Below are 20805 nucleotides of genomic sequence, written 5' to 3'. Positions count from 1 at the left end.
CAAGTTTTGTTTAAGGTACGAAGCTGTACGGGAGGCGGTAATTGCTCCAATCGGAGACAACTGGTCCATTGTGTTCATCCTAGGAAAAAAAGTTGCTGATAATTGGAAATATAGACAAAGGATGTTGGGTAACATGGGACATCTGCATATTAGGTATTTAATTGTCTCTAGATCTTCTTCATCTTCGCATAGTATGCAGTAGTATCAGGTACAATAAAACTACAGAAATACAGCTATGCCCGCTTCCTGACAGAATTATTCAAAATTAGACGCAACAAGCTGTTTTCCATGGTAGAATAAAGAAGGTAAAGATATGCAATCACATGTTTGCACTTTTTCAAAATTATTCTTTTGACAACATCCCATTGTCAAAATGTATGAGTCCATTGTATACAAAGAAAACAGTGAAAGAATAAAATATCGTGAAAAATTAATGAAATGCCTGGATTTTCTCTCAAAATTATGCAATCTTTCAATTCCACGACGAAACTGGTTAATATCTTTAATGCGCGCCCTGAAATGTAAGTTTTTTCCAATCATTGATTTTAAAAATATTTTTAAAAACAGTCTTTCAATTCCATCGTAAATCTGGTTAATATCATTAATGCGCGCCCCGCAATTTAAGTTTTTTTAAATCATTTGTTTTGAAAATATTTTGTTTTTATTTTTCAAAACAATAAATACATACACAAAATTGGCAGAAGTCGGGCACATTTAAAAAAATAAAACGTCATATTCAGCATGACACTAGTATTACTATACTTTTTTTTGCTCTGAAGACGTGTTTTTGCTCTGAAGACGTATCACATAACTATTTTCCAGAATCTACTAGTTTTGCATTTTTTAGATATGATAAAGGAAACGTCAGTTATCGTAGTAACATTTTTACATTTGGTCTGTTCCAGAACTGCGAGAATGTAAAAACTTTTAATTGTCTGTTTTCACCTGATGTAAATCTTAAGGTGAAAGTAGATAAAACGCTTTTTGGACTGGCTTAAGTCATCGGCTGGCTTCTTCGTAGATGAACAAAGGAGTTGGGTTGACTTAGTTCGATTTTGGCCCTACGCTCCTTTATTCTTTTCCGAAGAAGCCAGCCTTAATTCATCGGCCAGTCAAAAAAGCGTTTTATGTATTCTCACCTTTACTCTCTCCATACATTTTGACCATTTGTGTTGTAGATACTAGCATATCATATTGTGTTGTAGATACTAGCATATGTTGTAGATACTGCAGTCCATGGTACAATGAAGAGAAGGTAGGTCAACTTTGAAAAAATTGCAAGTATAGAGGTCTACCTGTTTGGCTTGTAATGTCAGAATTAGTATCAAAACAATAAAAAATCAAACAACTTGTTGCTTTTATTTTGAATAAATAATTGAAAACCGCGAAAACTGAATGAAAGGTCAACAGTTCTTTTCAAAACCAGGTTCTATATATCTCTAAAGGATTATTTCGCTACAAAAAATCTAGATTTTGTCGATGCATACGATGAAATAAACATTTTGAAAACATCCGAATTTGAATGTTTTCTGAACAATTTTTTTGTTATTGAAAAGAAAACACATACATTAACAAATAAAGATGACATATTAAGCCAAGAAAATAAAAAAATTGAAATCATATGGAATCATAGCCCTACCTTGATATCATTGTACCATGCTGCAGTCATATATAATACAAGTAAGGGCAGACTTACAAAATTTGAAAAACACAACTCTGAAGCTAGAGCCTTGTTACTTCAAAACTACTTGCAATCATGGTACAATATGAAGGTAAGGTAGAGCTACCAGCTGATGGCAATTTTCTGCCAATTTTGTGTATGTATTTATTGTTTTGAAAAACGAAAAGAAAATATTTTTTTTTTCTCTTTCGAGACGAGCTTAATGATCTGAAATTTGCAGTGAAAAGGAAAGCCAGATAGACACTATCACACACTCACCACTATGCGACGCGTTTCGCCGTTGGTTAAGCGGCTCATCAGGCATATTTGGTGTGGATAATGGCTTACAAGGGCCGTTCTCTGGAAAGTAGTATATATTTCGAACTTATTGCAAATTAGCATATGCGAATTATACACTAGAAACTCTCCAGGTTGGACATCAGGCATATTTGGTGTGGATGATGGCTTACAAGGGTCGTTCTCTGGAAAGTAGTATATATTTCGAACTTATTGCAAATTAGCATATGCGAATTATACACTAGAAACTCTCCAGGTTCGACTCAGGTTCTATTGGCAGATCTTTTTCACAGCAAAGTTTTTGTTTTTGTAGGGATGGATTTTTTGCCCACAACAACTACATTGCTTCCAATGCATACACTTGTTTTAGTGCTAGTGCTAAAAAGATCTGCCAATAGAACTAGAGTCGAACCTGGAGAGTTTCTAGTGTATAATTCGCATATGCTAATTTGCAATAAGTTCGAAATATATACTACTTTCCAGAGAACGGCCCTTGTAAGCCATCATCCACACCAAATATGCCTGATGAGCCGCTTAACCAACGGCGAAACGCGTCGCATAGTGGTGAGTGTGTGATAGTGTCTATCTGGCTTTCCTTTTCACTGCAAATTTCAGATCATTAAGCTCGTCTCGAAAGAGAAATCAAACACATAAATCATAAAACATATGATCTTCGCCTTAATAAGGCAAAACTCGAAAATATTTTCAATCTCAATTATTGGAAGACGCGTTCTTTGCTGCTCGAGTGTTAGAGCTACTAACCAGTTTAGCCATGAAGTTGAATAATTGAACAAGATCCAGGCATTTCAATCATTTTTCCCGCTTTTTAACTCGTTTTAAAAATGAGGAAAATATGAAAAAATGACAAAACTTTTTTCATATAATTTTGATTGAGTCTGACAGGAAGCGGGCATAACCTCAGGGCTGTATTTCTGTATTTTTACGAAGCTGTTCTACCTCCTTATTGTACCATGCTTGCAATAAATGCAAGAAGTTGTTTTGTTTATTTGAGTATTTTTAAATTCGAGAGAATATCACAGAAAGTAATTGGAAATATTTGCTCTCTTTTCCGGCATCTACAAGAATGTAAAATATTATAAAATTGCAAGCCTATTTAATTTTTGCAGATTTTGCAGTGTGTAATTTATAAATAATAACAATAGCTTTGCAACATCTCAAATATATATCACCCATGGTAGAAGAATATAGGTAGACGCGTCGACACAGCTACTGGGACAATGAACTGTCAAACTAATTTTTGAATTGAAAATGTTGAATGAAAAATTATTTAAATTTGTAAAAATTGTTGAAAAACGCGAATTATAATAGCCTCCGAATGACGTAGTATAAGAAAACATATAAAAATATACTTATATTTGAGAAAACATTTAAATTTTTTTGACATATCAATGCTCCCAAGCGTTGATGCATCTACCTGTATTCTTCTGCCATGATATCACCAAAAGCGTTTCAGTATGTTTGTATAGCATAGGCAATATTTTAACGCGGTCTTAGCTGTTTAGCCTTCTAAGCATTGCACAGTGGTCGAGGTCGTATGGGAACAGCGGCCAAAAATACTTTCAGTGCACATATCAATATGAATCTTTGGTTATGGTACCTTGATGGGATAAAAATAAAAAATGTGACAAAATGGATATGGTCGATGCATGTTCTGGCATGGTCCCCTTACAACGTACCTCCCGAATAAGGGTTATTTGCCCAATTCTTGTCACATTTCTATACCAGATTATAATGTGATTTGACATTTTACGTTCCAAGGAGTACAAAAATAATCTAACTGAAAATTATTTGGAACGGCTCGCCTCCACCTGTGGGCCCCCCTGTAAAGATACCTCCAAAAATAGAAGTATTTTTTATATAAATGAATTCCAAATTTGATTTTTTGTAAACAAAATAAAATAACAATTCAATATTTAATTAAATCAAAGTTAAATTTTACACAAATAATTTGTTTGACCCAAGGCCCGATTGAAATTGTAGATAATATATATTTTCATCCAATTTGCCTTATATTGTGCACCAAACTTGTATCAGCCCAAATAGTATGGAATATACGTACGACCAGATTGGACCTGAAAATAAGTATGTTCTTCCGATTTGTTATTTTTGTCCTCCACAGTCGTAATATGAACTCTGTAACAGCGATATTTGGGGAAATATATCAAATATAACTCTGAAATACCCTTGCTAAATTTTATCGAAATCGGTTAATATTTGGATATGGCTCCCATATATATCTTCGTCCGATTTGCCTTTTATTGTGCACCAAACGTGTAATATTTGCCCAGATGGAATGGAATTTGGTACTTACTTGTTGAATTTGCTCTGCATAGCCGTAATGTGGACTCCGTAGTAACGATATTCGGGGCAATATATCAAATACAGCTCAGAAATACCTTTGTCAAATTTTATCGAGTTCGGTTCAGTTTGAGATATAGCTCTCATATATATCTATCCGATTTTAAGATAATTCTGCACCAAGTGGATAATATAAGCCCGAATTGAAAAGGCGCAAATGTCTCGACAAATTTAGTAGAAATCGATTCAGAGGAGGATATTCCTCCCATATATTAGTTCCTTTGGACTTTTTATTATTACTATAATCATAGTTGGTATGATTTAATTCTCACAAATTCCCCATTAAAACCTTTATTTGTTATGTGAGGCTCTACGAAATATGCAAAGTGGTTTCTTTACTGGTTATTGTTTGGTAAAGTTCGCTGTACCGTTATAAAAGGGTCAGAGCTCAGAAGAAGACGATTAATAAGACCTGTGTTTTTTGAAACACGAGACTTTTTTCGGGTATGATTTAGTCGAAACCTTTTTATATCTTTGTTTCTAGACTCCACGGCTTCCTCCTATAATTATCTAATCTATACAATGACAAATTTCTAAAGGCCTAAGTACATAAGAAGCTTGAAGTCATGGCTAGGCATATTAATGTCGAATTATAATGGAAAAACGGCTGGATTTTAGTGCGGCTCTGTAATCCCTTTGTGAAATGTCACAAAATATGCCTAGCCATGACTTCAAGCTTCTTATGTACTTAGCCCTTAAAGTCGGGTGCATGTATTAAAATTTTATGAACTGTGGGTGGAAGATAGTGCCATGGATATCTATTTGTTAACTCTTTAGCAGTTTCCAGTGCAAAGGTCTTACATTTTTCGGCATTAATCAGAAGACAATGCTTGCAACATTATTGAACACCCCTCAGTTACATCCATGGCCCAATTATAAGGTCTTCCTTCGAGCGAATTAATCTCAAAACAGCTGTTATTTTACCAGATGAAATGTCAAAATTCATGCTTGAGGCGAAAATAAATATTTTCGCCTTGACAGAAGAATTTTGTGGCGAATATGTTTGTTGTTATTTTTTGTATGTATAACACATGGTACAAAAATACAGGTAGAGGCATCGACGCAACTGCTGGGACAATGAACCGTCAAACCGAATTTGAAATTAAAAATGTTAAACGAAAAATTATTGATATTTGTAAAAATTGCATATCATAACAACCTCGTATTAGAAAACGTATAAAAATCTACTTATTTTTGACAAAACTTTCTAACAATTTTGACATATTAATGTTCCCAAGCATTGCAATAATTTTTTGAATAATTTTTCATTTTAAATTTTTAACTTAAAAATTGGTTTGACAGTTCATTGCCCCAGCAGCTACGCAATGCGACTACCTGTATTCTTCTACCATCGTTTTGAAGTTTGTTTTTGTTGCAGCGAATTCAAATTTAATTGACAGATCGTCTGGTAATCAGCTGAGCTGGAAGGGGGACCTTATACTTGGATCATGGTTACATCCTTATCAATCCTAAGGCTGGAAATACATAAAGCGCATATTTGGCTGGCTTAACTCATCGGCTGGCTTCTTCGTTGATGAACAAAGGAGTTTTAGGTTGACCTAGTTCGATTTTGGCCCTAGTCTCCTTTGTTCATTTCCGAAGAAGACAGCCGATGACTTAAGCCAGCCAAATATGCGCTTTATGTATTTCCAGCCCTAGGGCCATTACTAATGGCGTGAAAAAATCACATTGGAGGATTCAATTTTATTTTCAAAATTAATCTTAAAGGCAAGTCAGATCACTCACATCTTCTATATTATACACAACTACTAAACACACAAATTACTGCACTAAAAATAAGTCAATACCTTGCTTTTCAATAATAATGCCAAGATTGGTCGTTTTAAAATGTATTTAATTTTGTAATACAGTTCTATTTTTACTCCACTTTTTCACTGATCCCACTGAAAAAAGCAACTAACTACATTTTCTCTTTTTTGATGCTATTCTCGAAGTGGGCCGTTAGAATGAAGTCAAGATGATTATGTTTTCTAAAAAGCTTAACCCCTTAAGAATTCAGTTGTACACATTTTACAATGAATATCTGATTTACATTTTTAGAATTTTGGCCAATGGCAGCGACCACTGTGCATTGGTGTCCATTCTTTCACGTTATCGTAGTGCTAACCTTTTTCTATTATCTATGGTAGAATAAACGTTTTATCAAATATTAGTAGATTTTTATGTTTTCTAATACGACGTCAATCAAAGGTTAGTATAATATGCGTTATTCAACAATTTTTACAAATTTCAATATTTCTTCATTCAAAAAATTCAATTCAAAATCGGTTTGACAGTTCATTGTCATAGCAGCTGTGTCGATGCGTCTACCTGTATCCATCTACCATGCTATTATTCTTAGATACCTTAGAACCGGTCTCAAAGTGACATTTGACAATTTTTTTTTCAATTTTGTACATTTCATATTTTTCCTCATCTTTAAAATGAGCTAAATAGCGCGAAAATGAGTGGAAAGTCTGGTTTTTCTCTCAACAATATGATCCAAACTGTTTAATCTTTCAACTTCATAGCTAAACTGGTTAGTAGATTTAACGCTTCGAATCATTGGTTTTGAAATAAATTAATATTTTGTTTTCATTTTTCAAAACAATAATTAAGGGCTAAGTACATAAGAAGCTTGAAGTCATGGCTAGGCTTATTTTGTGACATTTCACAAAGGGATTATAGAGCCACACTAAAATCCTGTTGTCGTTTTCCATTATAATTTGACATTAATATGCCTAGCCATGATTTTTTTTGATCCAGAGTGGAATCTACCTTGGCGCAATAAGGTTGCTCAGCTTCAAAGAAACTAGGAAAATGCAAGTCCGTACCGATTTCCTATAGTGTCAAATAGACTTTTAAACATGCAACAATTGGTTTGGTTTATTTTACATTATTTTTCACAAAATTACTATATTGGGGAGAACCCACAAAACATGAATGGGGTATTGGGGTTACACTACAAAATTAAATCCAAGACAATATTGCTTTATCCCAAAATTATACATTTTGTGGCATGTACCTTTTGTAATTGTGCCATGGCATCTACGTACTAACGGAAAGCATCACTGGTTACAGAGTACTACGGTACCTAGTGAATAAACCCTTATTTTTCAAAATCAGTCATCATCATATTATATATATAATATTATATATATATATATATATATATATATATATATATATATATATATATATATATATATATATACTATCTGAACCCGGTGCGCTTCGCTACCCCTTTTGATTTTATATGCATTCAAAATTTTATTTACGAATATATGTTGGTTAAAAAAAAAAACAAATTTAAAAATTAAAAAAAAAAAAATATTGCACTACTTTAATGCGTAAATAACCAAAACCATTACAAAAGCAGTAACATGACATACATACACGAAGGGTTTGTCCTTCGGATTTATTTATTTCATAGCAAATACCAAGCGTGCAGTAAACTGCAATCTTTTGAAGTTGAATGGCATTTCTATTGCAATTAGTGAATTCGAGATAGCAACATACTTCGCCGTAATAAACGTATTTCAAATCAATTGTTGTGTTGTTTTTTAGTGTTAGCCTAAGGCGTTGTGGGTCAATGGTTCTTATTAAAATCATATCCCAATCTGATCCGATTTAAATATAATTTTAAAAAACATACTTTTACACCAAACTCCGCCACACCTTTCATATTTCATTGAAATTGGTGAGTCAGATATGTGAAATCGGAGCTATATCCAAATCTTTACTAATTTCCAATTAATTTGTCACATTTATTATTGTAACCAAATTCCGCCACACATTCTGAATTTCATTGGTATCGGTCATATATATCATGTTTGGAGCATAACATGTATGAATATATATGTTAGCTATATCCAAACCTCAACTGATATCAATATAATTTGGCAATTTTTTCTGGTGCCAGATTTTGTCTCTCTCGCTTTGGGTGCATCAAATATGTGAAATCGGCTGAGTATATATATGGGAGCTATAATCAAATCTGAGCGTATTTGAATATAATTTGTCAAATTTATTTTTGTACCAAATTTAGCCACTCATGCCGACTTTCATTGGAATCGGAAATACGTATCGTGTTTTGTGCATCAAATATGTGAAATCGGCGGAAAATATATATGGGAGCTATATCCAAATCTGAACCGATTTTAATATAATTTGACTAATTTATTTTCTAATCAAAATCCCGTACATATTCCAAATTTCTTTGGAATCGAACATTCATATCGTGTATGGTGCATAAAATACATGAAATCGGTCGAAAATATATAAGAGAGCTATATTCAAATCTGAACCCATTTTAATATAATTTGACAAATGTATATTTGTTTTAATTTGCACTACACATTCCAAATTTCATTGAAATTAGAGATACATAGCGTGTTTGGTGCATCAAATACATGAAATCGGTCGAAAATATATATGGGAGCTATATCCAAATCTGAACCGATTTCAATATAATTTGGGAAATCAATTTTTTAGATAAAATCTATCACACGTTTCAAATTTCATTGAAATTGGGTATACATAGCGCGTTTGGTGCATCAAATGCTTGAAATCGGCCGAAAATGTATATGGGAGCTATATACAAATCTGAACCGATTTCAATATAATTTGACAAATTTATTTTCGGATTATATCCCGTCACACATTCCAAATTTCATTGTGTTTGAGGCATCAAATGAACGAAATCGGTCGAAAATATATATGGGAGCTATATCCAAATCTGAACCGATTACAATATAATTTGGCAAACTTATTTTTGTTCCAAATTTCGTTACGTATTCCAAATTTGGAGACTGTATCTTCAACCAATCAATAGATATGTGCATATAAAATCAAAATTTTTGGAAGGTACCTCCGAATCTGATGCTATATCTCCAGTTCCAAGTGGAAATTCAAAAATGTATATAGCCTATGTTACTTTCAGGCGATGTTGCAGTATATATGGAAATTTTCAGGAAAATCTATTCAGCGGTTTTCGAGTCCATAAATTACAAACAAACATTTTCCTCTTTTATTGATATATATATATATATATATATATATATATATATATATATATATATATATATAAATATATATATATATATATATATATATATAAATATATATATATATATATATATATATATATATATATATATATATATATATATATATATATATATATATATATATATATATATATATATATATATATATACTGGTGGCTAAAACTAAAGCAACTGAAGTTACAAGGATAATGAATGCCCTGTAAGTTTTTCTAGTATTAAAAACTTAAAACAAAAAACCAAAATTCATTTTCATATAAAAAATAATATATGGTAAAGCCAATTAACCTGATTTTGGCTTGGACAAAACAAAAGCTACTCTGTTGTACATTCATATGATTGCTACAATTTCAGTTGTGTTTACTGTTATATTTATAGCTTTTTGCTTCCTTCAACAATTTCGGTTGTCATAAATCAATTGTGAGAAGTTTTTTACAACAGCGAGTATTTTTTTTTTTTTTCGTTTTTTAAGAACTTCCCGAAAAAAGTTTAAAAATGGCTAGAAGCAAATACATTACACGAATAAAACGGCAAATTATTCGTAACTACGAAAACAATCTATCCCAGAAAATGATTTCGGAGAAATATTTCATAAATATTTCTGTTATTTCTCGCATACTAAGTCGATTTTATGAAACTGGATCAGTAGTAACAGTCTATAAGGGATGAAGGCCGTGAAAAACTTCAGCCCGTACTGATCAACAAATTGTGAGAGAAATAAAAAAAACAACCATTTAAGAGTTCAACTGAATTGGTGAGAGAGCTATCATTGGATACAAGCTCGAGATCAGTGCGTAGACGAGTAGTGGCAACTGGTCTGCATGCCCGTAAGCCATCAAAAAAGCCATTTGAAAAAATCGAAAACCAGAATGGCTTTTGCTAACGATAATGTTAATTGGAATTCAGCTCAATGGAAAAACATTTTATTCTGGGATGAGTCTACGTTTTATGTTAAAGACTCAGACATGAAAGAATTTACGATGAGAATACCAAAAAATGAAAGAAATAAGCCGCAGTGTCAAATAGCTCACTCCAGAATCTACAGTGGTCCTTGCTATTGTAGACTATATAAGGCTGAAGAAGGGGTAGAGTCTATTCAATAGATGGTCTGTCAGAAATTGTGAGGTTCCGACGGATCACACATACGACGAAAAAGTCGCAAACCTAGGCAAATAAGAAGAGATTTGACAGAAGCACGGTGGTTGAGTACTTGTTAGGCTTATTATAATTGTTATCATCTGAAAAATCGTTCCATACATTTCATGACAAGCAATAAATGTAGTTGTTTTTAAATTTGGCAAAATCAAAGTGCAGTTGCTCAGTTCTTGTTCTAGGAAAAAAAAAAAAGAAAATATATTTCTTTTTTAATTTTCATAGAACAATAATCCAGCCAGATTTGAAAGATTTACAGAAGGAAACCATTATCATCATATACAACCTAAAATTTTATTATTATATAAGACCCTAAAACTTGAATGCATTATGCGGAATAGTACAATATTTTAGAGATTTATAATGTTTTATACTTTTTTTTGTTTTATACAGCTATATGACGCTTTTGTTTATAATTTTTCGACAGTCGAAACCCCATAAAACCGTCAAACGGACTATCTCTGGTCTATTGAACACCTACAATGCAGAAGGTTTATGTTATCAAACAAGAGATTAAGAATATATGGCAGGTGGAGGAGATAAACTATCATTTATCTCAGACGTATATCCCATTCCATTTATCCTACTTTTTCTAGCAGCTCCCGACTCCTGTGCAGCTGCGCATCATTAAACCTAACAATTTCGGATGGTGCGTGGCACATTGTGAATCATAAAATCTAATCCATTAAATCGGTTATTATAAAGTGAAGCAAATTCGATGATGAGATTTAATTAGATTGCCTACACTTAAAAGCAGACGTATTATGTTGAACTCCATGTTTGTACTAAAAATATTAAATGGTAATATACCTTCAGATTTTCTAATCTCATCTATTAGAATTAATGATCCGTTTAGATCTAGTAGATACTACCAATTATTATATACTGATTTTCACCGCACGAATTATTCAATGGGCGAACCTCTAAGTAAAATGTGTGTTGACTTTAATTCTGTGTATTGTAATGTAGATTTTGGTATGATTTTATGTTTAAACAATTAAAATACATGTTTTATTATTTGACAAACTAGCTGATGAATTAGATTCTGTAGCTGGTTTTCAATTTCCTACTAAATTCCCATTATGATGCGGATCATGATGTGTACGCGATCCCTCCGTAAAGGGAGGCCGCCCCCTCGGTCGGCAGGGGTGGGAATGTGAGGCGTGGGAACGTTCGAATATAAAAAAGATGCTGCGTTTTAGGTTGCGGTTCTGGAAGATGTGAGAGAGTTACTACGTAGGGGACCGAGGTCTAATTTCTACGCTTTGGGTGGTTGACTTCCGGAGTATACAGCACCTACATCTTTATAATTGCAATTAAGATCGGTCTTTTATATAATTGCAACATCACTTGTCGAAAACTTGTAGTTGTACCTCCTCGGCTCTATTTTGTATCTCGGTTGTATAGCTCTCGGCATGCTCGACAAAGTAGCAGTTAAAGTAGCCAGTGCATCAGTTTGATCTGTCAATGTTACATCGTTAAACGCGACTAAGGTAATATCATCCTTTTTTCATATGGAAACAACGTCGTTTAGAGATTATAAAACCGGTGAGATGGTCTACGACAATTATGGTGAGATGGTCTGAGCCAAGTGAAACGTTGTGTTGCCGTTATTTATTAGAGCAGTTGAATCTATGGCTAAGGGCTCAAGCGAGATAGTTCTCTGTTGAACATAATGATCTAACAGGAACGCTAATTCCCCAACTCCGCTTCCAGTGCGATCCTTCCCAAATAAGTTGTAATCACAACATTGTTGTAGGGCTGCAAATCACATTAATTTGGTTTTATAGCAACGTTTCCAGAATTCATAAAATCCAAAATCTAATCTATCCATCTTTAACTATTTTTTAAGATCTGTGATGGGTGACGTTTTGACAAATAGAGCCAACGTTAGGGCAATCCCGAATGCAAGTGGCATATTGTTCGAGCCGCAATACGAACATGTAGACTGATGACTTTTTTACGCAAATATTTGTATCACTGATTGACTACTTTTTTGGCATCACTAATCTAAGATCCATTACTTCTTAAATATAGACCCGACTGGCGTGTTCTAATTGTCGGAACAAATATCCGAGTGCCCATGATCCCTGGAGGCGAACAACTGGCGCCTCAAATCATCCCGTGATCGGAGTTGGTCTACCGAAGATTAAGACCCCCTAACGCTGGGGTGTTACATAAACCGTGCCCATCAGTGTTCCTCGGTTTGCAGTCAGGGTACCGACTGTATTCGTACGGTTGTCTCACTGATACCTGGGCGCCTCAGTGAGTAACAGGCTTAGTTGCCAAGTCCTTACCATGGTAGGGAGGCTATGACATGGTGGACCTCGTCTCCTCCAAGTCCGACACTCACATGGAGAACAAAAATATAAACAAACATAAAACCAAACTCCCAACAAACACCAATGACACTATTGCTCTTGGAGAAGAAACGACCAAGGACCGGCTTACAGTGACGTCATCCATGACAGTATCCACAAACACAGTGAACAATTGTCCGCTCTCAAAAACGCTGAGGCTCAGTCAGGAAAGTGTTCCTTCTGGCTTTGGAAATGACTCACCACTCTCTGATGAGGAACTTGACATCGCGGTCATTTCCTCGTTTCAAAGTGGTAAGTCATTTCAAAAAGCCGCTAAGAACACTCCCAACGAGACTTGTGCAGAGTCACAACCCCAGGAGGGATCATCGTCGGTTGCAAAACGTCGTTGATCGGCAAAACGCCATCAACGTAGGTGCTGGCACGAATCCTACCAGCAACCCTACCTCTCACGAAGGCGAAAGCAAGGCGGGGCTATAAAAGGTCGGTAAATTACTGCAAGAAATGTATCGGCCAGGACCCCGCGCAGGTAACCGAAAGAGAGAGGATTCTGATTAAGATGAACCTCAAGGTAATTGCAAAGTTCGAAAAGAACTACCCGCATTTACCAAGCTGTTCTCCTAATCAGGTTCTTCTAGCTCTCCTACCGTCTGCTATCAATAGTAGGGTGGACCCACCCGTGGTTCTGTTGAGAAACCAGTGCCCGTGATAGCCGCAGCCTCGGCAGTCCCAAAGGAAGCTGACAACTCTTCACACTCAGCGTTAAAGAGAGGTCGATCTACGGAGGAACCATACCCTGAGGCCAAGAAGGCTTCTACGGCCCCGGCTTCTCAGCCTACACCTATAACTTCCACTCCGTCCGTCAGCAAGTCGATCGTGACCAAACCGTCCCTTCAAGCTCTAAGCCTTATAAGGACCACAAGGGGGAGGTGAAGTCACAACCGGCAAGCCAAACAGGACGTAAGAGGACCATCTACCCGGACAATCTTCGAGTAGCAATCATCGACAAGGTTGAACCGGAAGGTAAAATCAGCGACAGCCGATGGCTATTATTCGAAGATCGACTGAGAGGGCTTGTTTTTACGGAAGAGGGTGACCCGAAAAGAATGTAGTTTGGCAGCGCAACCCTTTACAAGGGCGTAAAAGTCATGTGCTGTGAAAACCAGGATTACCTAGTCACTGCAGTATCTGGATTTCGCGATCTCTGGTGTCCTTAAAGAACATCCCCTGCCGTAAGGTATTGACAGCTTGGGTGCCACCACCATCCGTGGACTAGGGAGTGGGCAGTACGTCTCTTACGCGGTCTCCAATGGTGATAAGGTAAGGACGTGTATTGTTGCCAAAAAGAGTTTAAATCTTATCTTCATTAGCAACTACAGTGGAGGAGACGTTACGGTGGCGGGAATGGATTCTAAATCCGGGAGGGTTCTCATTTTCATCTCTCTCTACCTACCGTACGAGCGACCTGACCCACCTGGCCACGAAGTAGAGGAGCTGCTCAAAGATCTGGCTGACAAAGGGCATCTAATTATAGGTTGTGATGCCAATGCACACCACTTCCAATGGGGCAGAAACGATACCATTGTCAGAGGTGAGTCCATTTTTGATTTTATCCTGAAATATAATCTCAAAATATGTAATAGGGGCAACGATGCAACATTTCAAATCAAAGACAGGGCAGAGGTCATTGACCTTACCCTTACTAACAAGGATGAATCTCTTATACAAGACTGGAAAGTTTCTCCTTTCAAATCTTGTCTGTGTCTATCCTACATCCCGGAAGTCACCGTCACTTATATCCCCAAAGCGGGGAAACCGAGTCACTCACATCCTAAGGACTATAGACCGATAAGTCTCTCATCCTTCTTATTGAAAACTTTGGAAAGGCTGATAGACATAGAGATCAGATCTCTACTACCCAAGACCGCCATCAGCACTGCTCAGCATGCCTATATGAAAGGTAAATCTGTTGAAACAGCGCAACATGATGTCGTAGGGTATATAGAGAAGAACATGAATGACTCCTTATTCACCTTGGCTGCCTTCCTCGATATTGAGGGAGCCTTCAACAACGTCACGTTAGAATCCATTCATGCTTTACTATCAAAACTTAAGGTACCCCAACTCCTCATAGACTGGGTTGATACCATGCTTAGCAGCAGAATCATCAACTCAAGCATTGGGCAATCCCACGGCAGCGGGTTCTACGATACCGGATTGACCCGAAACAACAAGTTTCCTGTTTCGGCCAGCGGCTGCCAACCCAGTATGTACATGTTTGTGTTTGTTTATTTTTCTGCATTGGGAGCAGCATATCCCGGAATGCTTGCTCCGGATTTTATTGGTCCGTGCCGGGATTGAGGAAAACCCCGGACCTTGGTTCTGCTCGGTTTGTCAGAACGTCATCCACCACAGATCTGTCTCGGTGCGATGTAATGGATGCAGAGAGTGGGTGCACTTCAAGAACTGTTCCGGATTAAGGCGTTTGCGAGACTACAGCGAAAGGGATTATGTTGCGACTTGCTGCAGTAACGTAGTCCCCAGCGAGTCCTCTTCTTCGTCGTCCTCGTCAGAGACGTCGTCGGAGTATGGCACTCCACCGCAGTCTCCAGAACAGCAACCAACACCGCAGCACCTAACGCCACATGTTGCTGTTCCAACTCCGGATTGTGCATCATTCTTGCAATTCAATTGCAACGGACTTCGAGGCAAAATAGATGAGATAGTGGAATTTATGAGTCGGAGGAATATTAAGATCGCAGCGGTGCAGGAAACCAAGCTGAATGAAAATTGCAGCCTACAACGTTGTTATGGTTACAACGTACTAAGGAAGGATCGCACCAGAAGTGGAGGTGGGGGATTAGCGTTCCTGTTACACCATTCTGTTCAGTACAGACCTATCTCGCTTGAGCTAGTCTCTAGTGACCCATACATGGAATGTATGGGGGTAGCAGTCAAGTGTGGAACTGCCGAGGTAGAGGTGCTTAATGTGTATATCCCGCCGATTAATAGCTGTGAACCACGTTATTTGCCTGATATTAGCCCATTATTGGTAGGCAATAACCGCCTGGTACTAGGGGATTTTAATGCCCACCATGAGTTGTGGCATTCCGTCCTAGGTAATGACCAGAGGGGATCAGCGCTGGCAGAGCAGATTGACTGCTCCACATTCTGCACGGTTAACGAGGATGCCCCCACCCGAATAAGAGGAGAGTGTCACAGTTCGCCAGATTTAACCATAGTGTCACCCGGTCTGATAAATGACGTGACTTGGCAACCCGTCATTTCTCTTGGCTCAGACCATCTCCCGATAATCGTCTCCATAAGCAGGTCGCCCGATTTCATAACCTCTGAACGCCGCACTTTCCTTAACCATGGGAAAGCTCACTGGCCAGAGTTCAGAGAATTCACCAACCGCCGCTTCAGAGAACTGCCCAACCCTTCTGATGTTCGGGTAGCAGAAAGGATTTTCCGAAACATCATCAGAGCTGCAGCCGCTCGCTATATACCTGCTGGTCGAATACCCGAGATAAGACCAAACTTCCCAGCAGAGGCAGCGGGATTAGCAAACGAGCGTGATGATCTCCGTCGTACCAACCCTACTGATCCTAGAATCAGTGATTTGACAGTGGAAGTCAACCGGTTGGTGCAGGAGCATAAGAGGAAAAAGTGGCTAGACCATCTGAAGTGCTGCAACATTGGAACCGATATGAGTAAGCTGTGGGTAACGGTTAAGTCGCTCTCGAACCCTGGAAAAAAGGATGATAGGACCTCAGTCACTTTTAACGACGTAACGGTGACTGATCCGAAGAGGTGCGCGGAATATTTTAACCGACAATTTGTCGAGCACCCCGAGAGTGATAGGGCGAAGCGAAGAGTACTACGTCGTATCAGATCTCTTCCCGCCGAGGAGGAACCACCACAGTTTACGATGGGTGATGTTGCAAATGTCATCCGTAACGCTAAGTCATCCAAAGCGTTGGGCCCGGACGGAATCTCAATGGTAATGTTGAAGCAGCTGGATACGCCGGGAGTCGAGTACTTAACAAAAGTTCTCAATTTGTCGCTAGCCACCTACATAGTGCCCGAAACCTGGAAAATGGGCCGGGTGGTCCCGCTACTGAAGCCAGGCAAGGATGCCAGTAAAGGCGAATCGTACAGGCCGATTTCGCTTTTGTCGCCAGTAGCAAAGACTCTTGAGGCTTTACTCCTCCCCAGCATTAGAGGAAGCTATGCAGTTGCCAACCACCAGCATGGATTCCGTCCACAACATAGTACCACAACAGCATTACACGCCATTTCCACACATATTAGTAGAGGACTAAACCAGAACAGGCCGTGTGACAGAACAGTGTTGGTAGCCCTTGACCTATCAAAGGCATTTGATACGGTCAATCATGCCACACTGTTTGAGGACGTACAGAGAACTACCCTCCGGCCAAGTTTGAAACGTTGGATAATCAACTATATGTGTGGACGCCAGTCGTACGTGGAATTCCGGAACAAGAAGTCCAAAGCCCGTAGAGTGAAACAGGGAGTTCCCCAAGGTGGGGTGATATCTCCGGAACTGTTTAACCTCTACCTTTCCGGAATTCCTCGCCCTCCAGACGGCATTGAGATCGTAACGTATGCGGATGATTGTACGATCATGGCGTCGGGTCCAGTGGTCGATGACATATGCGAAAGGTTGAACCCCTATCTCGCGGAGCTTGCCGCATACTTCCACGCGAGGAATATGAAAATATCCGCCACGAAATCAACGGCCACACTCTTTACCACATGGTCTGCGGAGATGAGAACACAGCTGAATGTTCAGGTCGAGGGGAATTTAATACCGACCACGAACTACCCCAAGATTCTTGGGGTAACGTTCGACAGCATGTTCAAGTCGTCCGCGCAAGCCACAGCTATCTGCGACAAGATGAAAAGTAGGAACAAGGTCCTCAAGGCGCTAGCCGGCAGCTCTTGGGGTGCGGACAAAGAAACCTTGTTGACCTCTTATAACGCGATAGGTCGGTCTGTGGTCAACTATGCGGCTCCAGTGTGGTCTGCGAATACTAGTGCTACGCAGTGGAAGAATATCCAGACCTGCCAGAACGCTGCCCTGAGAACTGCGACAGGGTGCCTCCTCATGACACCAGTGGACCATCTACATGAGGAGGCGAAAGTCCTTCCCTTACGTCAGCATAATCATATGCTTTCGTTGCAGTACCTGCTTGGGTGTTACCGTGAGAGCCATCCCAACCATCACATGGTGGATAACTCTCCCCCACCCAGGCGTGTCAGGAAGGACATACATGATCTAGAGAGGGAGGTCCAGCGCTACAAGAGAGAGCCTCTAGATCAAGAAGCCTATCAGGCAGGTCTGAGTGGCATTCACACCGATGCAGTCGCGGATGCTATTAGCAGTTACAAAGTGAATGCCGTCCTCGGAGTCCACCCCCCATCCATTGCAGCCGAAGAACGTCAGCTGCCTAGACAAACCAGGGTAGTTTTGGCGCAATTACGTTCAGGATGGTGTAGTCGCCTCAATTCGTATTGGGCACGAATTGATGAAGATGTGCGTGACGCCTGCCCGGCGTGTGATACAGGCCCGCACAATACGCTACACCTTTTTAATTGCTCAGCCAAACCTACCCAACTCACTCCAGAGGATCTCTGGCTACAGCCCGTTAAAGTAGCCGAATTTCTAAACCTGGAGCTGGAACCAGATTAGCAGAACACAAACACACACATGTACTACTGCTACAACAACAACAACTCAAGCATTGGGGAAACATCCGTCAGGAAATCGGTCGCTAGGGGCAAGCCGCAAGGGGGCGTCCTATCACCATTACTTGGGCTTTTGGTTATTAACAATATACTTATAGATCTAGAAGTAACAGGGACAAAAGTAGTCGCATACGCTGATGATGTCGTCCTATTAATTGCAGGGAAATTACTGCAAACAATCTCGGACCTAATGCAAGGAGCTCTAGCCACCCTATTACGGTGGGCGCGTCGCAATGGATTAGGCGTGAACCCATCAAAGAAAGAGCTCGCCCTTTTCACTAAAAAACGTAAATATCCTTCATTTACACCACCGAGACTAGATGGAGTCACTTTAAACCTCTAACCAGAAGCCAAATACCTTGGCACTATCCTTGACCGCCAATTAAGTTGGAAGAGGAACACTGAGGAACGAGCTAAGAGAGGCTCTATTCCTGTAAGAACTCCATAGGTAAAAGCTGGGGCCTCAAACCACACATTATTAAATGGATGTATGAGTCAATCGTTTGCCCCATTATAACCTATGGATCTCTAGTATGGTGGCATTGTTTGAAGAAGTCAACCTACTCACGACACATTAACAAAGTTCAAAGAGCCGCATCCCTACTAATAACGGGTGCCTTCAGGAGCATGCCTCAAGAAGCACTGGATACTCTACTGGGTATAAGTCCGCTGAGCATACATGTGGAGGAACAGGCATTCAGGAGTGCTCTTCGACTCAGAGAACTAAACGAATGGCGCAGTCAACCCTTTGGCTGGACGAAATGGGATGCACCATCTCCAAAAGAATCTGGCCCACACTCTCAGAGAAGAGAACAAGGTCGCTGCTGTCATTGTCAAAACCTGATCTAAAACTTGAGGTGGGTATCGTCACAGGTCATTGTAAGGTGAGGGCTATGACCTCGAAATGGGACAGCGACGACATTGACTACTGTAGGATCTGTCAAGATGAAGAATAAATCGAGACAGTCGAACACTTGCTCTGCCACTGTCCAGCACTTATTAATGTGATACACAGACTAGTGGGAGAACTAGTGTCCCATGATCTGTCTTATTTTTCTAACACTATAGTAATCCTTCAATTAGCCAGAAGGTGGGTAAAGACGACACGGCAAACTCCTCAGCCGTAGATCAAACTCTATAACTCTATCTCTTATCTTCACCTCTTCTACCAACCACTTCTTTTTCTTTTCTTAACATTCTTCTAGGATGAACACAATGGTCCTATAGGTCTCCGAGTGGAGCGGTTGCCATATGATAACCGCGCGTCTCTTAACCTAACCTAACCTATCTTATCACCAAATGACAAATTAAAAAAAAACAACTGGCTAAATAAAACGCATTCTTATTACGAAAAATTATTGATGATTTTTTATTTTAAAATAGGGGTTTTGTACCAAAAATAATGTAAATATTAAATTTCTATTATTAAAGTAGGCTAGAGAGTGAATACAAAATATAAATGTTAATTATTTTAAACTTTATGATTTACAAAACTTTAATTATAAATTAAAGCAGTTATTTCGTGGAGGTTAAAACTATGAAACTAAATGTACTTTAAGTAGATGTTGCATATAGAAAAGTAACTCAATTATTTGGGTATTGTTGTAGAGACAAAAATAAAAGCGAAACCGTGGTTACTATGTACACACAATATGTGATTCATTAGGATTGTGTAATAAATAAGAAAACATAGATAGTTAATGTTTCATAGCGACAAAAACGAAAGAAAAAACCGAAAACAACGTCAAATTTTGGAATGGAATGATGAAAAAATTCTTTCAAATTTGTGTGATATGACAAAATTAGAGGAAGACGATTGGCATGTAATTTATATGGGTAATATGGTTTATAGTGATTTAATTTTGGAAGCCTTAGCAACATATATAAAAGGACAACTAGAAAATACAATTGTTCGGAACGGTATGATTGTGTTGTGGATATTGATCTGAAAGACGAGTCTTTTTGCGTTCTAGTATCAATAGTGCCACGCTGCAACGTGTTTACTTTTAGGAGCCTTTCAAAATAGGATTTATGGTTATGTACGTTGTTTTAGTTAATCAATATTCTTCAATTAATTATATTACTTCCGATTGATTCGGCTAATATGGATTCTTGCAAAAAAGAAAAAAAAAAAGAGAAGAAAACTAGAATTATCAATGTA

The 20805-nt window shown here is 38.4% G+C and overlaps 1 long non-coding RNA gene across 2 annotated transcripts; it reads left to right on the top strand.

The window, feature by feature from the left end:
• Nucleotides 1-13308: 13308 nt before the first annotated feature.
• On the top strand, nucleotides 13309-19991 carry LOC109612520 (uncharacterized). Of its 2 annotated transcripts, none has more exons than XR_009344173.1 (3): nucleotides 13309-14192; nucleotides 14252-14463; nucleotides 19850-19991. It is a non-coding gene; the product is annotated as an uncharacterized LOC109612520 (long non-coding RNA). The 2 variants fall into 2 exon arrangements; XR_009344172.1 differs by lacking the exon at nucleotides 19850-19991 and adding an exon at nucleotides 18806-19068.
• Nucleotides 19992-20805: the final 814 nt, after the last annotated feature.

The sequence above is a fragment of the Musca domestica genome, unplaced genomic scaffold, assembly GCF_030504385.1.
Source record: "Musca domestica strain aabys unplaced genomic scaffold, Musca_domestica.polishedcontigs.V.1.1 9, whole genome shotgun sequence".
NCBI lineage: Eukaryota > Metazoa > Arthropoda > Insecta > Diptera > Muscidae > Musca > Musca domestica.
The sequence above is the reverse complement of the archived record's forward strand: the minus strand, read 5'-3'. Positions and strand labels throughout refer to the sequence as shown.